Below are 19,150 nucleotides of genomic sequence, written 5' to 3' on the forward strand. Positions count from 1 at the left end.
TTTTTTTTTTTTTTTTTTTTTTTTTTTTTTTTTTTTTTGAGACAGAGTCTTACTCTGTTGCCAGGCTGGAGTGCAGTGGTGGGGATTTCGGCTCACTGCAACCTCCACCTCCGGGGTTCAAGCAATTCTCCTGCCTTAGCTTCTGAGGAGCTGGGACTGCAGGCATGCACCACCATGCCCAGCTAATTTTTGTATTTTTGGTAGACACGGGGTTTCACCATGTTGGCCAGGATGGTCTCAATCTCCTGACCTTGTGATCCACCCACCTTGGCCTCCCAAAGTGCTGGGATTACAGCCGTGCGCCACCGGCGCCGGGCCACTAGACTACATATTTAAACAGCAGTTTCCAGAGGCTTGGAGAGGTGGCTCATGCCCATAATCCCAGCACTTTAGAAGGCCGATGTAGGTGGATCACTTGAGTCCAGGAGTTTGAGACCAGCCTGGGCAACATGGTGAAACCCCATCTCTACTAAAAATACAGAAAATGAGCTGGGCGTGGTGGTGCAGGTGTGTAGTCAGGATCCCTTGAGCCTGGGAGGTGGAGGTTACAATGAGCCGTGATCGCACCACTGCACCTCAGCCTGAGCCAAAAAGTGAGATCTTGTCTCAAAAAAATTAAAATAAGCAATTTCCTTGAGTTTTTGATAAGGAATTGGCCATTCCAGTGATTGAAAACCTGGAAGTTTTCATGATGTGTGAACCAAATGAAGAACAGGGCTGACAGCTCTTTAAAGAATAAAGGTTCCGGGGCGCGGTGGCTCACGCCTGTAATCCCAGCACTTTGAGAGGCCGAGGCAGGCAGATCACGAGGTCAGGAGATCGAGACCATCCTGGCTAACACGGTGAAACCCCGTCTCTACTAAAAATACAAAAAATTAGCCGGGCGTGGTAGCGGGCGCCTATAGTACCAGCTACTCGGGAGGCTGAGGCAGGAGAATGGCGTGAACCCAGGAGGCAGAGGTTGGAGGAAAGCGGAGGTTGCAGCGAGCCAAGATCGTGCCACTGCGCTCCAGCCTGGGCGACAGAGCGAGACTCCGTCTCAAACAAAACAAAACAAAACAAAACAAAACAAAAAAAGAATGAAAGTTCCCCCAAAATGGCCAACCCATATTCCTATGGGGAAAGTGTTTTTGACATAGCCAGATTCTTCCTCATAAAAAGCAGTTGCATTCTAACATATAGACATAATTCAGGCTCCAAAATAACTGTATCCTCAGTGCAATTCCTTTAACATGGGAAAAATTTTTAAGGTAAATGTTGCCAGCAGCCAATTAGTACATTCCTCAGGGAAAATAAGTTAATGAAGGACCCATGAGGCATCTAATTGTAAGCAATTTCACTGCTTGGTGAATCTTCCATAGTAAGTTAGTTGCAAAATGGACCTGTAGGTCAATGAATAATATGATAAAATTGGTGGCAGATATCTGCCAAAATGATAATCGGCAATTTTACCATAGTTCACTTAGCAGGGCCAATTGTCTATAGAGGCCAGTCATAGTTTAGAATACTTATCTTTCTGTTGTCTATAATAGGGATGTATACATCTAAATTACCCAAAACTGCTTTCAAGTAATAAACATACAAACTAAAAGGAAGTGAGGCTGGAATTCAGAGTTTGAAGACTTAGAATAACCAAGGATATTCTAATTCTAATACGGTACTCTATCAGAACAGTTCTATAGACAAGCATGTAAGAAAAAATCTTTTTTTTTTCAAATTATGTGCAAATTATCTTCTTAGCGATAGCGCTTCATTTCTCTGTGGAAATGGCCACTGGGATACTGGTAATTGGTGCAGAATTAAGATGGTGCTAATAGTAAAAGAAGTGAAGCACTATGAAGTGAAAATTAGAAGAACGTAGACCTTAATTGGATTAGAGGATAGGGGAGAACGGAGGGAAAGAAAAATTATTTTTATCCTATGAAATGTTCACAGCTGGAAGAATGGTATTACCATTCATATTAAATAAAAAGGGAAAGCAACAATAATTTGTAGGGGCTGGAGAATTCTACAGCCAAATGAGAGGCCTAACAGGCAGAGGAAAAAAAGGCAACTAAGTTAGATGGAGTTTTGGGAGTCAGAGCATAAATAATGAAGTCTTTATATTTGGTTCCTTTTTTTCCCATGTTTTATTATTTTATTATTCTGCACCAATTACCTGGTATCCTAGTGGCCATTTCCACGGAGAAATGAAGCGCTACCACTAAGAAGATAATTTGTGCATAATTTAAAAGAAATAGATTTTCTTACATGCTTGTCTATAGAGTACTGTATTAGAATTAGAATATCCTTGGTTATTCTAAGTCTTCAAACTGAATTCCAGCCTCAGTTCCTTTTAGTTTGTATGTTAATGACTTGAAACCAGTTTTGGATAATTTAGATACATATACCCCTATCATGCATATATACAGCAGTGAACACCCACATACCTACCACCTATTTTAACAAGTTTTCTTTTTCTAATTACAAAGGTAATGCATGTTCTCTGTAAGAAAGGAGAAAAAGAAAAGCACTATAAGAGAAAAAAAAAATCACTTGTCACCTCACCATCTGGTATGTTTATTGTTAAAATCTTTAGACAAAATAAATATGTTGGAGTTCATCTAAGCAAAAAATGATTCATGAATCAAGAGCATTTGGAACCAGAAGAGGTTCTGAGAACTCTAAGTAGTAGCATGAGCAGTGAGCTTTTATAGGCTGAATACAGAAGCAAAGTAGAGAAATCATCTGATTGGCTACAGCTAGATGTTTTCCTTACTGGGGCGTGGTATGATGAGCCATTTGCCTTATTTGGGTATGGTCTGATGAGAGATCCCTAACCATATAACCAGTTGGTTGGTTGGCTGTTTGTGATTGGCTGAGGCTTTGTTTTTGTTTTTGTTTTGAGGCTGAGTTTTGTCTCTTGTTGCCCAGGTTGAAGTGCAATGGCACGATCTCGGCTCACCACAACCTCTGCCTCCCAGGTTCAAGAGATTCTTCTGCCTCAGCCTCCTGAGTAGCTGGGATTACAGGCACTTGCCTCCGTGCCCGGCTAATTTTCTTTTGTGTTTTTAGTAGAGACGGGATTTCACCAACTTAGCCAGGCTGGTCTTGAACTCCTAGCCTCGTGATCCACCTGCCTCCGCCTCCCAAAGTGCTGGGATTACAGGCGTGAGCCACCATGCCCGGCCTCAACACATTTTCAGTACAATCATGGTAATCATTAGTTTTGTTTGTCAAATATTTCCAGTTCTCTCCAGTTTCAGACCCTCCTGTGGTTAGGTGGGATCTCGTGTTTAGTTCCAGCCAGTGCATCGTAAGTGGAAGTGCCATGTGTCTGGGCCAGAGTTTGCTAGGTTGGTATCTTCTAGGGTTTTCTTCTCCCTCCAGCAATGTTCAAAATGGTGGCTGCTCTATCAGCCCGAGTCACTGAGTGACTAAGTGTCAGAGAGCTCTGTCAACCTAATGGATGGGTAGCACAAGCAAAAAATAAAACTTTTTTTGATTTAGTTGTTTTAAGCTGCTAAATTTTGGGGCTAACATGGCCCATCCTGAGCAGTCTACCAGTCACTGTCTTTCCGACTTCTCTTCATTCACTGGTCTGCTTTTCAAACCAACCCAATAGTACCATAGATAGTTGTTTTTTGTTTCTTGTTGTTGTTGTTGTTGTTTAAATAAACATGGAAATTGACCCTTCTGGCCTTAAAGCCTGAAACTTATATTTGTTTTATCTGAGTCCCTTTCTCAGGAACCACCTTCAGGCCTCTCAAAAAAAAGTTTCAAAGAACTGAAACTCTCCAGATCACCATATCCAGACAATGAGATTCCAGACCCCTCAGGACCCCTCATTCATTGTGGTTGTTTCCTTGCCCCTCCCTAGTTCCTATTTTCTTACACACTGTTACATTTCTGCCCTGCTATATAAACCTCTAGTTTTAGCTGGTAGGGTAGATGGATTTTAGACTCAGCTCCCACTTCCTTGGCTGCCGCACCCAATTAAAGCCTTCCTCATTGGCAGGACTCATTGTTTCAGTCATTGGCTTTCTGTGTGGCAGGCAGCAGGACCAAACCCCTGGTTTTTCACTAACGCTCTCTTGAATGAGAGGTAAAGGATTTCAGGTAGAACATGAAGAAATTGGCCTGGAAATGATTTCACAGTTGCATCCTCAGTCACTCTTCTCATATGCATGACAACTTCAACTACATTTTGGGAAAGCCCACCATCCATATATAGATGTTGTGTGTTCCAGAAGTGCCTGAGTGCCCAAAAAAGTGAAATGCCTGGGAAATTAACATTTCCATAAAAGGTAAAAGAAACATGTACTTAGTTACACTGAATAGGTAACAATTTACAGAGAAAAAGACAGTCTATATTATGGGGCAAAACCTTCAACACAGTCCAGAAAGATCACTATAAAGAAATGTGAGATTAAGTCACCAAATTTGATAGTTATTTATCATTTTCAATCCATTCCGTGGCCTTTTATGTTTCTATTTCATGGACTTTCACAAAAGCCTTGACATTCATGTTGTTTCCATTCCCCATATATGCTGAACTTTGAGGCCTCCGCAAACTGGTATAAGCTTTATACGAAATTAATATTGTGTATATAAAACTTGACAAATTACTGTCTTAAAAACAAAACAACAACAACAACAAAAACAGTGTCCCACTCTGTCACCCAGACTAGAGAGTGCAGTGGTACAATCTCAGCCCACAGCAACCTCTGCCTCCTGGGCTCAAGTGATCCTCCCACCTCAGCCTCCCAAGTAGCTGGGACTACAGGCACATGCCACTGCGCCTGGCTAATTATTTTGTTGTTGTATTTTTCGTAGAGATGGTTTTTTTTTTTTTTTTTTTTTTTTTTGCCATATTGCCTAGGCTGGTCTCAAATTCCTGGACTCGGGTGATCTGCCTGTCTCAGCCTCCTGAATTGCTGGAATTACAGGTATGACACCGCACCTGGCCAAGTTGCTGTCTTGACATAGAACTTTTATAATACTAAGGCTTAATAATCATGACTCAGATGTTATTAGAGAAAGAGAAATAATTAGCATAACGTATCAAAGAGTTTCAATGTACATTGGGTTGTTTTTTGTTTTTGTTTTGACTAGATGATTAATTAAGGCTACTACAAAATTGACTTTGAAATCAGTCTACAAGCTAAATTGCACTGCACCATTATAGGCAGGTGACTTAAACATTAGTTGAAACTATCACTTTTATTTGTATCGTGCTATTTTTTATGAAAACTCTCACAGTGGCCAAAGACAAATGTAGTTTCAAAATATCCCAGACCAAATCATGATGTTGTATCGATGTTTGATCAAATGTCTATACCATATCTAAAGAGTAAACATTATGAATCAAAAAGAAAAATAATACTAAAATATTTACATATAGATCACTTGTTATCTTCTTTGTCTGAAATCCACATCTTCTCTTCCACCTTTCATCACAAATGCACACACACCACTTCTGTTGTCAATGCACCACTGCTTCCATAAAACTAAAAGACAAAAATAAATAGAAGTTATATTAATTGGAAGGAGAGAGGTAAAATGATCACCTCTGATTATACAGTTGCATACCTGGAAAACCCAAGAGAATCAACTAAAAAGATACCACAAATAATAGAAGACTTGAATAAGGTGAGTGGGTACAAAACTAGTGTTCAGAAACTAATAGCCTTTTCTATATACAAACAGATCTGTTGGAACTGCACTGTGCAACACAGTAGCCGATGGCCTCATGTAGCAATTTAAATTAACTTAAAATCTGGTTCATTAATGACACTAGCCACATATCAAATCCTTAATAGTCACTTGAAATTTGGGGAGAAATACACATTCTGGAACTATTTTCCACAGACCACATTGGATAAGTATTAAAAGTCCGGAAATATTTGGAAAAAGAATAATCATGAGAAACAGCCCTATCAGATATTTAAAACACATTTTAAGGCCATAATAACTAAAATGTCTGCACTTACAAATACAAACAAAACAATAGAAATTTACTCTAACACATATACAAAGTTTGCTTACAAAGGGAGGCCTTTCAGCCCAGGCATGGTGGTTCACACCTGTAATCCCAGCACTTTGGGAAGCTGAGGCAGGTGGATTGCCTGAGGTCCAGAGTTCAAGACCAGCCTGGGCAACATGATGAAACTCAATCTCTACTAAAAATACAAAAATTAGCCAGGTGCGGTGGTACACACCTGTAGTCCCAGCTACTCAGGAGGCTGAGGCAGGAGAATCCCTTGAACCAGGAGGTGGAAGTTGCACTGAGCCGAGATCATGTCACTGCACTACAGCCTGGGTGACAGAACGAGACTCCGTCTCAAAAAAAAAAAAAGTCTTTCAAATCAGTAGTAAAAGATTAATGATTCCATAAATCATGTTAGGATAACTTGGTGGCTATCTAGAAAAGAATAAATTTGTATCCCTGTTTCACTTCTTATTCCAAAATAAATTTCAGCATAGCAAAGATTTAAACATAAGATGAAACTGTATTACAGCATTGCTTCATATAGCAAAAGATTGGAAGCAATCTAAATGTCCTTTAATGGTTAAATACAGTATGATATATCCATTCCATGTAAGATGATTTTTCCATTGGGAAAGAAAATTAGCAGCTTTATTATTGTAGAAGAGTATATGTAGTAAGCTGCCGTGTGTGTAGAATCTATGTAGAGGTTTGTCCATGTAGGGAATACAGGAAATTAGTTTCCTCTGGAGGGGAAAACTAAGTAGCTTTGGGATGGGTGGAAGGAGACTTGGTTTTTACTGATGACTCTTTTGCACCATTGAATCTGTACTACATATATATAAATATATATATATATATATACACACACACACATACATATACATATATGAGTTAATGTTTTAAAATAAGTCACATAATTTATTATAAAACCAAGGCCTGAAATTTATAAAATATTGTATCTCCCTTACTTTAGTGTCACCTGCCCCAAATTTATTTCAGTTCTTTACATAAGAGCTTCAAAAAGTCTATGGGCAGCAATTTCAGGCTCCATTGCAGTAAAGTCTTGTCTAGAAGGTTAGAATTTAACAATTTATTTAATAAGTGTTTAGCTAGTAATGGGGACGTAATATTAATACCCTCAATAAGTACTTACTCAAATGTAATTTTATATTATTTAAAGAAGACTTAACAGCAAACAAAAATAAGTACTTTGTTTTACAGCAAAAGTGAAGGGCCAGTGGTCTCTAGTCATTCCATGATGTAAACATATAAATGGACTAAATCATGAGGTACTGAATGAGTTCAGAGAATTCTAATTAGAAGAGTGCTTCATAGACTGGAGCCAAGCTCTTCTCCAGTGCCTTCCCCAGCTCTCTGGTATCTATGGCACTGGATGCAACTGCCACCGTTAAGATGCTGCTAAGCACTGTTCACAACAGCAAAGATACGGAGTCAACCTGTGTTCAGTAGTGGACGAATGGATAAATGAAATGTGTATCTACACAATGGAGTATTATTCAGCCATGAAAAATGAATAAAATCATATCATTTACAGCAATATGGATGGAACTGGAGGTCATTATGTTAAGTGAAATAAGCCAGGCACAGAAAGGCAAATATCACATGTTCTCACTCATATGTGGGAGCTAAAAAAGTTGATTTTACAAAGGTAGAGAGTAGAATAACAGATGCTAGAGACCAGGGAGGGTGTGTGGGTGGGAGGGGGGATGAAGAGAAGTAGGTTAATGGGTAAAAACATACAGTTAGATAAAAGATATAAGTTCTGTTGTTCAACAGCTGAGTAGAGTGACTATAGTAAGTAACAATATATTGTATATTTCAAAGTAACTAAAAGAGAGAACTTGAATTGTTCCCAACACATAGAAATGATAAATATTCAAAATGATGACATCTCAAATACCCTGACTTGATCATTACATATTCTATGCATGTAACAAAATATTGCATGTATCCCATAAATACGTAAAATATTATTTATCAGTTTTTTAAAAAGAGCCTGCTAAGCCTTGGGAGTCTCCTCCACCTCCCAAAACACTTCTATTTTGCTTTACAGTTTCTAAACTTACACCAGGCATAACTTATATCTCATTTGCCAATAGAAATGGAATTATCTAATTCTAAGATTAGCTGTTTGACAGCTCAATTTAAATCTTTTACAACGTACAGAGAGTTTTAATGGGCATTGATATGATGTTCTTGAAACTTGAAGAAATTATTCTAGAACAAGCTTATTGTCTGTGAAAGACTACCATAGAGGCCGGGCGCGGTGGCTCAAGCCTTTAATCCCAGCACTTTGGGAGGCCGAGACGGGCGGATCACGAGGTCAGGAGATCGAGACCATCCTGGCTAATACGGTGAAACCCTGTCTCTACTAAAAAATACAAAAAACTAGCCGGGCGACGAGGCGGGCGCCTGTAGTCCCAGCTACTCGGGAGGCTGAGGCAGGAGAATGGCGTAAACCCGGGAGGCGGAGCTTGCAGTGAGCTGAGATCCGGCCACTGCACTCCAGCCACCCAGGCAGAGCAAGACTCCGTCTAAAAAAAAAAAAAAAAAAAGAAAGACTACCATAGAAAACCTTTGGTAGAAAAAATATCTGCTATGTAGCACAATTTAATATTTAGGCAATTTCTTTTTTTCTTTTCTTTTCTTTTCTTTTTTTTTTTTTTTTTTTTTTTTGAGACAGAGTCTTGCTCTGTCGCCAGGCTGGAGTGCAGTGGTGTGATCTCCGCTCACGGCAACCTCTGCCTCCTGGGTTCAAGCGATTCTCCTACCTCAGCCTCCCGAGTAGCTGGGACTAGAGGCACAAGCCACCACGCCCTGCTAATGTTTGTATTTTTGGTGGAGACGGGGTTTCACTGTGTTGGCCAGGATGGTCTGGGATCTCCTGACCTTGTGATCTGCTTGCCACGGCCTCCCAAAGTGCTGGGGCCGAGCCTGGCCGCAATTTCTTTTTTATCAGTGGTTGTTTTTGTTTTGTTTTTTTTTTTGAGACTGAGTCTCACTCTGTTGCCCAGGCTGGAGTGCAGTGGCACCATCCTGGTTCACTGCACGCTCCACCTCCCGGGTTCACTCCTTTCTTCTGCCTCAGCCTCCCGAGTAGGTGGGACTACAGTCGCCCACCACCACACCTGGCTAATTTTTTTGTATTTTTAGTAGAGATGGGGTTTCACCCTGTTAGCCAGGATGATCTCGATCTGACCTCGTGATCCGCCCATCTCGGCCTCCAAAAGTGCTGGGATTACAGGCGTGAGCCACCGCGCCCAGTCTATCAGCGATTGTTTTAAAATTCAAGACAACCAATTGAAACATAAGGAAATCTATTGATAATTACATTTATTGTCCAGCATTTGTCGACAGATTTCATGGTAAAACCCAGCCCCTCTGAGCCTGTTTACTCATCCATCAAATAGGGATAATAACATCTTCTCCATTGACACTGGAGAATTACCATGAGAACTGAAGACATGAAAGCAATTTGAAAGATGCCAAACAATTTTATCTTATTTTATTTTATTTTTTTGAGACAGGGTCTCACTACGTCACCTAGGCTGGAGTGCAGCAGCACAATCACAGATCACTGCAGCCTCAACCTGTCAACCTCCTGGGCTCCAGCAACCCTCCTGCCTCAGCCTCCTGAGTAGCTGAGACTGGAGGCTACTACAGGCATGTGCCACCACACCCAGCTAATTAAAAAACAAAAATTGTAAAGATGGAGTCTGGCTACATTGCCCAAGCTGGTCTCAAACTCCTGGGCTCATGCGATCTTCCCCGCTTAGCCTCCCAAATTGCTGGGATTGCAGGTATGAGTCACCGTGATCGGCCTACAATTTTAAATAGACCATTATCATTACTTATTTTAAAAGAGGCAACCAGTCCCTTCTAAATACATCCAAATTGCCCAATTCATCTGTCTTCACTGACACTAGGGTTGCAGTGTTGAGCACTGACTTGGTAGTTTAATTTCCTGCCCAGGAAAATGAAAAGGTAACAACTAGATGCAACCCAATCCCCTTCCCTGCCTTTCCTTCCCTCCCACGATTGATCCCTAGAGTCCTCCCTGGTCAACCTCCTGCCTGCCAGTCCGTCTCTTGAGTCTGCATGCTGAGCAACCCAATCCGTGATAATCTGGTACCAGAAATGGTCTGAGAAAGCAATGCTAAGATGGGATTTTGGAGCTCTGGCTGGCACTGAGAAGCCCATTGCCGGTTGTGGGAGAGGCACAGACAGCACAAGGCAATAGTGCAATTGTTAAAACTTTTACAGGCACGGTGGCTAACACCTGTAATCCTACCACTTTGGGAGACCAAGGCAGGCAAATCACCTGAGGTTGGAAGTTTGAGACCAGCCTAGCCAACATGGCAAAACCCTGTCTCTACTAAAAATACAAAAATAGCAAATTAGCTGGGCGTGATGGCACATGCCTGTAATCCTAGCTACTCCAGAGGCTGAGGCAGAAGAATCGCTTGAACCCAGGAGGCTGAGCTGAGATCACCCCACTGCACTCCACCCTGGGCAACAGAGCAAGACTTCATCTCAAAAAACAAAACAAAACAAAACCCCAGATTTCACTGGTGGTGGCAAATGTACTGGCTGGTACATTGTACCAGGCATTTGAGCAGTGTAGAGGAAATAGTCATAAAAAGGATAGTAAAGGTGGCTGTCGCTATGCTCACCCAGTGCTTCGGAAAAAGAAAACAAATAAGAGTGATTCATCAACTTTCAAAAGCTAAGAGTGGCAGCCAGAAGGCCTCATCAAAATAAAATGATGAATCTCTTTTCTCCTGTCGCAGGGCTGCAGAGAAAGCTGAGGACCAGGCTCAGAACTTCTCATGAAGGTAGCTTTAAAGAAGGTTAATCTCTCAACCTAGGCAGGTTTGCTCTGCCAAGGTCAGGGCTCTGGTTGACAAAAAATAGGAGCCTGACAGTAGGACGGGGGCATCTGGGTTGAGGCACCTAGAGAACTGAGGTCCATCCCTCCCCTACTATGGGCTACTACTCCTCTCTTCTTGAAAACAATGCAGAGGCTGCTCCCCTGCATAACAACATGTGCCCCCCAGATCCATCCCAATCTCCTATCCTGGCCACTAGGCCAATCCCTAGACTAGGTCACCACATAACTCAGCTGGGGAGGAAAGGGACTAGACACAACAGAAACTGTAGGACCTGGTCAGCAAGTACAGGCAGGAGCCAGGGGAGAAGACATGGGACAGGATGTCCTAGGGTGCTGGATCAAGGCAGACAAAACGTTATTTTGAATAAGAAAGTGTTTATTGAGAGCACTCTTCTGGATTCAACGCTCTGGCAAGGCCCCAGGAGATGGTGCAAACATGCTGTTAGGAAGCCAGGAAAAAGCAGTGGTCCATGCTGTGACTGAAACGCCAGAATTGCCTTGGCAGATGGATCACAAGGCTCACAGAAGTGAACACACTAGAACAGAATAGATGTGCCATCTAAGGCATGGATGACTATGCTCTGCGGGAGAGTTCAGAGTCTACACAGTTCGCCAAGGGAATAAGGAACAGCTGCGGAGAGGGCACCAACATCTCTACGGGTTCAGTGGTAGTTCTTCCCTTTTTTTAACAGGTAGGCCAGGACCCCCTGTTAAAAAAAAAATTATTAAGAATTTCGGCCTGGTGTGGTGGCTCACACCTGTAATCCCAGCACTTTGGGAGGCTGAGGCGGGTGGATCACAAGGTCAGGAGATTGAGACCATCCTGGCTAACACGGTGAAACCTGGTCTCTACTAAAAATAGAAAAAATTAGCCGGGCGTGGTGGTGGGAGCCTATAGTCCCAGCTACTCACGAGGCTGAGGCAGGAGAATGGCGTGAACCCGGGAGGCGGAGCTTGCAGTGAGCCGAGATCATGCCACTGCACTCCAGCCTGGGCGATAGAGCGAGACTCCGTCTCAAAAAAAAAAAAAAAAAGAAAAAGAAAAAATTATTAAGAATTTCAAGAGGGTAATAGTCTGTCTTTACAGGACTGGGCTCACTGTGTAGCAATGAGGATGATAGGCCAGTTCCCACTCCCCCCTACACACACCCTCCATAGAGGCCAAGTGGGAGTACTTAACCATCATTAGCAGGTGGATGCAATTATTGTAACCACTGGCAGGGTGGAGTGGCAGCCAAGGGGCCTGACCTGCAGAGAGGTATGGAGATGGTTAACGAATATAATGTGCTTAGGGAAAAACACATGAGGAGACAAAAAGAGTACTACACGATCTGTACAAACACATCAACGATGGAGGGTCAGGACGGTCATTCCAATGAAAAGTCAGGATGTCTTGCCCAGTTTTCTGAACTGAGCCAGTTTTGGGTCCCAGAGCCCATCAATTGAAAGAGAGGCTGGGGCTGGGCGCAGTGGCTCACACCTGTAACCTCAACACTTTGGGAGGCCAAGGCGACTTGATCACCTGAGGTCAGGAATTTGAGACCAGCCTGACCAAACATAGTGAAACCCTGTCTCTACTAAAAATACAAAAACTTAACCAAGCGTGGTGGCATACCTGTAGTCCCACCTACTTGAGAGGCTGAGGTAGGAGAATCACTTGAATCCGAGAGGCAGAGGTTGCAGTGAGCTGACATCACACCTGCACTCCAGCCTGGGTGACAGAGCAAGACTCCGTCTCAAAAACAAACAAACAAACGAACAAACAATAAAAGAAAGAAAGAGAGGCTGGGTGCCCAGGAAGGCACAAGTATTCGCAGTAATGATTTCCCGATTCTTCCTCAGAGAGGTGAATAGCCATTTAATTGGGTAACTTCACACTGGAGAAAGGGGACTATCCAAACATTCTGAGGACTGCTGGACACAGACTCCAGGTTGACAGTAATACCCAGAGACCTGAACCACCATCATGGGACCCTGTTAGAGCAGCGGCTTTGTGGATGTACGACGTGCGCAGCCACACAGGACTTCACATTTAGAAGGTTCTATGTGTGGTTTAATTATTGGTTTAATGCTCTACTGTTACCCTCTTGAAATTCTTAATAATTTTTTTAACAAGGGGTCCTGTATTTTCCGTTTGTGTTGGGCCCCTTTAAAATATATATGCAGTTGGTCATGGTGGGGAATATATGAGGGGCCTGGTAATAAATGGAGTTATGGCTCAGGTGTGGCTTACAGTGAATTCAATGGGTCTGCACACTCATCCATCGTCATTTCCTAGTCTCTGAATGTATGTTTGGAATAGGCATTCCTGGCAATTAACACAACCCCACACTGCTTCTTTGGCCAGTGGGGTAAGAGCTATCAGGGTGAATATGGCCAAGTGTAAGGCTCTGAAACTGGTACCCTCTTACACACACACACACACACACAGACACACATGCAAAATAGTAAAGCAAAAACAATATTGCATCACAGAGGGTCTGGCAGAAATTAGTGCTACCTTTAAAAACTTAAAGAATACAGGGGTGGTAAACCCCATCATATCTCCGTTTAATTCACCATTTTGTCCCCTGCAAACAAACAAACAAAAACAATTTGAAGGGTAACTGTGGACTAAAAAGTAGCCCTGATTGCAGTTGTTGGGCCAAATGTGATATCTTTGCTAGAAATTTCACCATCTATCCAAACAACGCCTCTTTTTCTTTTAAGGTATATGAATCCCATATGAAAACATACATTGTATTTATATGTTGGTCTAGAACAATTCTGCAGCCTTTCACCCTCTCTCATATCTTTTTTTTTTTTTTGAGACAGAGTTTTGCTCTTGTTGCCCAGGCTGGAGTACAACGGCGTGATCTCTGCTTATTGTAACCTTCACCTCCTGGGTTCAAGCAGTTCTCCTGCCTCAGCCTCCCGAGTAGCTGGGATTACAGGCATGCGCCACCACGCCCAGCTAATCTTTTGTATTTTTAGTAGAGACTGGGTTTCTCCATGTTGGTCAGACTGGTCTCAAACTCCTGACCTCAGGTGATCTGCCCACCTCAGCTTCCCAAAGTGCTGGGATTACAGGAATGAGCCGCCGGACCCGGTCCACCCTCTCTCATAGTTTAAGAGTACAGGCCTTTCATTTTGTAGGATGATCATCCACTTGGGTGTGTCCGGTGTTTCCCCACAGCCAGAGAAGAGTCATAGCTTCTTGGAAGGAATACTACAACAGGGATTCTGTGCTCTTTCTTAGCCCATCACATCAGGAATACAAGGCCAACCCATCCCACCACTGGTGATACTTCCCTTGATCACCTGGAGTCTGCCAGTTTTCTCGACTGTAAAGTCACCAGTCCTCCCTTTGCATTTGGTTGGTTATTTTGTGCAGAAATATTCTGAGATTATGCCAATACCTATTCCTCACCAAACTTCTACCTACCAGCCTTAGCATCCATTGATGACCTCATCTCTGTCCGCTACCACAGATTGTGCTGCCAAATGGTAATTAACTATTTCCATTATTCCTTCTACGATTATTAGGTGGCATTCTACTGAAAGGAAGTGCTTTCCCTTGCTCATATTTGTTTATATCATCATGGACTCATGGGTTTCTATTGTAATCAAGGTTTACAATTCTATACTCTTATTTATTTTTATGCTTAGATTGTCCTCCTTCGGCCAGGGGACACTGCTTCAAGCTGGCTTCTATGTTCTATCTCATCGCCTCATCATTCTTTGCACATTTTTACATTTTCTGACACAAGAGGATATTTCTGTGCCCCCAGTCCAGTGGCGAATGCTATTTGGAAACCAAGCTGAGAAGGGAAGCTTCACTTAAAACATTTTTGAACTTTGCATCTGCTCCCCAATATTTCTGTTTTCTCTAAGTTCCTTCTTGTTTGTTTTTTTCTCTTCCATGCTGGAGCCTTTCTTTAAATGCTTGGCCATTCTTGGCTATTTGCATATGAGTGAGGCATTGAAAAGCCTGTAATTAGAAGATATGTGTGGAGAAGAGAGGGAGAGGTCATTGACTGGTAGATTTTACTTAGGGTTTAGGGTGATCTGGCCAGGACAATTCACTAAATTTGAGTGACAGTCAATTTTTTTTCTGCTAATGGCTCGGTCCATTTTTATCAGAAGAATCTTCCAGTCTCCTCCCTAAAAAGTAGGTACCTAGATGCCAGTGTTCTTAGAACTTGAGTTGAGCAAAGAACTAGGATCCCACACCTGTTTAGTAGGTTTCTATATAATGCCCACATTCAGTATGAAACTTTCACCCTCAGCTGTGCCTGGTGTCAACCTTGGAGCCCCAAGATTCAGCCTTTTTAAAGAATGAATCTTTAAAGCAGAGAACATACAGAGTGTTCAACCTACCTCTTTTACAGATTTTTAACCAGTGCTGTTTTCTGCCTGGTGCCTCTAGTTTTTTATTTGGGGAGGTCAGAGGTGAGGGGAGTGGGGCATCCTTCGGCCAGAGTAAGCCTGGTTCTAGACTTTTCCTGGGGATACATTTGATTTTTCTTATTTCCCAAATCAGTGGTTCTCAGCCAGGGGCAATTTTACCCTCAGGAACATTTGGCAATAACTGGAGGTATTTTTGGTTGCCAGTAGCACCCCTCCCTAGTTGTGGGTAGAGACCAGGGATGCTGCTACAGATGCCATCTGCAGTGAAACATTATATGGCTCAAAATGTCAATAGTGCCAAAGTTGAGAAACCTTGCCCTAAATCATTTAGTGCAAACACTTCCAGCTTCTAGTTTTTTTATGCTACTTCTTTTTTTATTTTGTTCTCTTTGTTTTTGTGACTTTTAAAATCACATTGCCATTTAAAATTATTTAATGTCATTTAGGAGTTATTTCCAGAGGAAGTGATAGTAAGCATAATTGTCTAAATGGCATATTTAACCAGAACTCACAAGGTGGCATATGAATTCATATTTGCAAAAGTGTTTCAATTCCTGTCTCAAACACCGGCATAGACAAATGTTCAGTGTTAGGAAGAATGTGTTAACCCAGGAGTGAAACAGAAAGCAAGTAGAGTCTGCTAGAAATGGACTTTGTGTCTTGTGTAACATTTCCTACAATTGTTCTGAAGGTAAGCCGTTAATTTTTTTAAATTAAAATGCAGAAATAAAAGCTTCAGGCAACAATAGCGGCACATTCGCAGTCGAAATGTAAAATACTTTTAATTTTCACAGGGGCTGACCAGAATTTTTGTGAAGGACATTTGGCAATCCTCCTGCGCCTCCATACATTATGGGTCTTTTTTTAAATAATTTAATTTAATTTAATTTGTTTGAGACAGAGTCTCACTCTGCCACCCAGGCTGGAGTGCAGTGGTGTGATCTCAGCTCATAGCAGCCTCAACCTCCAGGGCTCAAGTAATCCTTCCACCTCAGCCCCCCACCACCCCAAGTAGCTGGGACTACAGGCACATACCACCATACCTGGCTAATTTTTGTATTTTTTGTAGAGGCGGGGTTTCACCATGCTGCCCAGGCTGGTCATGAACCACACATTATGTTTAAACTTACCATGCGTGCCTAAGAGTCATTAGCATTTTCCATTGGTTGCTCTGGTCAATGGAGTTGGCTTAGGCTGAGACTAGGTAACACAGGAGTTGCGGCATTTACACTGAATCTTAAGACAGGAACCCAGGAGGCCATCAGTAAAGAGGTTGGTAAGTAACTAAGTGTAAGAATACAGAATGGGAACTCTTTAGTTTGTACTCAGAGATTCCATTCCCTCCACACCATGGACTCGTCATTCTCTGAAAGTTCCGTGTGCCGACAGCGAGCATGCATTGGGCATATTAAGTGTTTTGGTCTTTTATTCTGGCACCTCATTTAAAAGTATAACACTTTTGTTAAGTCCTTGACAAATTAATAAACCCACTTATTTATTTAAATAAAATCAAAACTGTTTTCACAAAGTCTAATTAGAAATTGCTCTGGACTAGAAAACAGTTTTAAAATGATGTCATTCTTTTTTTTTTGAGACAGAGTTTTGCTTTTGTTGCCCAGGCTGGAGTGCAAATGGCATGATCTTGGCTCACTGCAACCTCCACTGCCCACTTTCAAGAATTCTCCTGCCTCAGCCTCCCGAGTAGCTGAGATTATATGTGTCTGCCACCACGTTCAGCTAATTTTTCGTATTTTATTTATTTATTTATTTATTTATTTATTTATTTGAGACGGAGTTTCCCTCTTGTTGCCCAAACTAGAGTGTAATGGCGTGATCTCGGCTCACTGCAGCCTCTGCCTCCCAGATTCAAGTTATTCTCCTGCCTCAGCCTCCAAAGCAGCTGGGATTACAGGCATGTGCCGCCAAGCCTGGCTGATTTTTTGTGTTTTTAGTAAGACGGGGTTTCTCCATGTTGGTCAGGCTGGTCTCGAACTCCTGACCTCAGGTGATCTGCCAGCCTCAGCCTCCCAAAGTGCTGGGATTACAGGCATGAGCTACCACGCCAGGCTAAATGATGTAGTTTTATCATTGCTAGTTTTTCAATGGACTTAGGAAACTAATATATTCTCTATGAAGAAAAAGAAATCAAATTAAGTAAAAGAATCACTCACTGTGCTAACAAGAATGACTTTTGCATACCTCTGCAAAATAAGCTCAGTGAGTTTATATGAAATCAAACATATGAAATAAAAGTTAAAATAAAGCTTTGAGGAGTTTTTTGTTGTTGTTTGTTTTGTTTTGTTTTGTTTTTGAGATGGAGTCTCCCTCTGTTGCCAGGCTGGAGTGCAGTGGCATGATCTTGGCTCACTGCAAGCTCTGCCTCCTGGGTTCACACCATTCTCCTGCCTCAGCCTCCCGAGTAGCTGGGACTATGGTCATCCTCCACCATGCCCAGCTAATTTTTTGTGTTTTTAGTAGAGACAGGTTTCACCGTATTAGTCAGGATGGTCTCCATCTCCCAACTTTGTGATCCGCCCTCCTCGGCCTCCCAAAGTGCTGGGATTACAGGCATGAGCCAAACCCCAAGGAGTAGTTTTTAAGTGTATTCTCTAAGATTTTTTTTTCTAATTTTAACTCAAGCCTTTTCTTATTTTGGTCAATAAGGGTTTTATAGTTAAGAAAATTATCCCTGTTAAAAGCTAAGTCTTTGGTTGAAAATCATACACATACTCTCCCAGTATCTCTGGATGTGTCCTTTCCCATGGAAAACCTCTATGGTTCTCAAAAACACAATAGAAATACCTATATAAGGAAAACTTGATAAATTTACATATTCAATATTAAAGAATTGCTTCAATTATGTAAATAATTCCATTTGCTATTATTTGACGAGAAAAGTATTTAGGTAGCCTACAAAGGAAATGTAAGCCTCTCTTCATGATGGTGTTTATTACAGATAAAGTGCTTCTGAAACTAAATGATTTCAGTAGTCCTGGACGTAAAAGTAAAGGCAAAAACATACAATATCATTTCTTTCTGATGGCATTTCCCATTCTCATAAAGAAAGCAAGTAAACACAATTTCATTTGAAATAAAGTGTCTTGGTTGGCTAAGGTTAAATCAGGTTTTAAGCTATCAGGAAATTTCTTCCTTCGGAGAGATTAGAAGACCTACCTGTTTCTTCTGGTCTTGAAACATAGAGCTCCAGCAACCCCAGCCATACAGAAGATATGTCTCCCAGAGCCACACTAAAGTCATCACATCCAGTCACTCTCATCTAAGACATTGGTAGTTAAACATATTTTAATATGAGGCATTGATGAGCAAACTCACTGAATAAAGGTGATATTTCTACGCTGTCAAGTGCTAGTAGAGTAAATGAAAGACTAAAATAACAAATTGGAAATGCTCCTATCTTTGAAAAAAACCTTTTTATTATTAAGAATGTCAACCTCTTTGTTAAAAAATTACAAAGTGCAAGTAAATTAAAAGAAGAAACCTATAATCCCACCATCCAGAGGAAACATGGTTGATCTGTTTCTATAGTGTATATTCTTCTAGACTACTGAATAATCGTATGCACCTTGAAAAACTTACATAATATAGAAAAAAAATCTTTTGCACAAGCAGCATTATATCCAGTCCTTTTAAAAGAATCTGGACTTTTAATTCCAGAGGTCCTGACATGATCTCTTTCCTTTGAAAAGCAAAGCCTGCCATCTGGTTTCTGCAGGTCATTAAAGGGTTTTTGTATCTTGGCAGGGGACTGCCAGCTAGTTGGGCTTTGGTGGCAAGTCCTGACCTGGCAAGTTGGCGGCATCACATGACAACTTGCTCCAGCCTCTCCTTTGTAATGAGTTTGGTTTCTACTGCTACAC

At 41.7% G+C, this 19,150-nt stretch overlaps 1 long non-coding RNA gene across 1 annotated transcript in view; it reads right to left on the reverse strand.

Annotated features, from left to right (window-relative positions):
* LOC108533695 (uncharacterized) overlaps positions 1-16,546 on the reverse strand; it is a 21,346-nt gene extending 4,800 nt beyond the window's left edge. Inside the window, exons 1-2 of the long non-coding RNA XR_001886794.1 lie at positions 16,403-16,546; positions 5,378-5,489 (exon numbers count right to left, since the gene is read on the reverse strand). This is a non-coding gene — a long non-coding RNA (uncharacterized LOC108533695). The remainder of the gene's footprint in view (positions 1-5,377; positions 5,490-16,402) is intronic.
* Positions 16,547-19,150: the final 2,604 nt, after the last annotated feature.

This window comes from Rhinopithecus bieti, unplaced genomic scaffold, assembly GCF_001698545.2.
Source record: "Rhinopithecus bieti isolate Rb0 unplaced genomic scaffold, ASM169854v2 scaffold_10614, whole genome shotgun sequence".
Lineage (NCBI taxonomy): Eukaryota > Metazoa > Chordata > Mammalia > Primates > Cercopithecidae > Rhinopithecus > Rhinopithecus bieti.